This window comes from Limulus polyphemus, unplaced genomic scaffold, assembly GCF_000517525.1.
Source record: "Limulus polyphemus unplaced genomic scaffold, Limulus_polyphemus-2.1.2 Scaffold1902, whole genome shotgun sequence".
In the NCBI taxonomy this organism is placed as follows: Eukaryota; Metazoa; Arthropoda; class Merostomata; order Xiphosura; family Limulidae; genus Limulus; species Limulus polyphemus.
The window spans coordinates 178,465-179,622 of NW_013667512.1; the positions used below are offsets into that span (position 1 = coordinate 178,465).

General features: G+C 26.3%; 1 protein-coding gene across 3 annotated transcripts in view; it reads left to right on the top strand.

The window, feature by feature from the left end:
* LOC106465308 (2-amino-3-ketobutyrate coenzyme A ligase, mitochondrial-like) overlaps positions 1 to 1,158 on the top strand; it is a 71,319-nt gene that overhangs the window by 21,620 nt on the left and 48,541 nt on the right. The window lies entirely within an intron of this gene.

Genomic DNA, 1,158 nt, shown 5'->3' on the forward strand with positions numbered 1-1,158 from the left:
ATAAAGATTTTGTGTGTGAAATTTCAAATTTTTTTGATGCATTAAACTATTTTTAATCTTAAAATGAATATTACTTTGCATGATAGATAGGCAACATGTGAAAAGAAAAAAAGGCATGAGAAGAACATTGCATATGAAAGCATTGTAATGTTTACTGATAATCTGCCAAATTTTGTTAACATTCACTTACTAACTTAAAAGTTATAACATGAAAACTATAACAAGCACAGAATGGCTACGAGGTCGGTCCCAGGGACTGAGCCCATGCTGAAAGAGTTAAACAAAATGTGCTTATTAGAAATTACATAAAATTTAAGAAGTATCACTATATGACTGATTATGTTTTTAAACACATCACTCATAAGTGTCACTATAAAGGCTTCCAGTTAGAGAATTTAAACCCATTTTCTTTTAGGCTACTGCTAGTAGAGCATTTCGTACAGTTCCAAAACTCAACAGATAACTTGGGTATGAAAAATCCTAAGCATGTTGGTAGAATAAATCCTAAACTCAACAGAAAAACTTCAGTGGACTCTGCAGAAGACTGATCATTATAGCCAACTGGTTATATAAACTTTATGGAATGTACAAAATCATACATGTTAGTTTTGCTAAAAATATAAACACATAAAAATTTCAGAAACATTTACTATTAGGGTTGTTTATGTGTATCAAGATTGTTGTACTACACAGTCAGTTGTTTGAACCACAAATCTTTATATACAAATAATCAATAATTTTTATGAAAAGGTTAAAAGTTTCATTCAAAACCATTAATAAGAATGTTTTATTTTGTAAACTTTAAGTAATTTGTTATTGTTTTTTTTTATATACTAGTACTGTGTAGATTTCCTTAATATAATATTTAGTAAACCAAAATAATAAAAAATGGACTAATAATGCAAATTATATGATAAATTGTAAAGAGCCCTGTGAATATTAACTGTATAACACATTTAAATTAAAATAATGATAAATGCTTACTGGATAACTGCTAAAATGAGTCCAATTTATATTCATTATAATATTAATATTTTTTACATACTTTTTACCTTATACATTGTGCTTATATTTTAAAAAACTTACACTAAGGTATAAAAGTCTGAATGATACACCTTTAAATAGTTGAGATCTAGTAATAAATCATTTATATTAAAT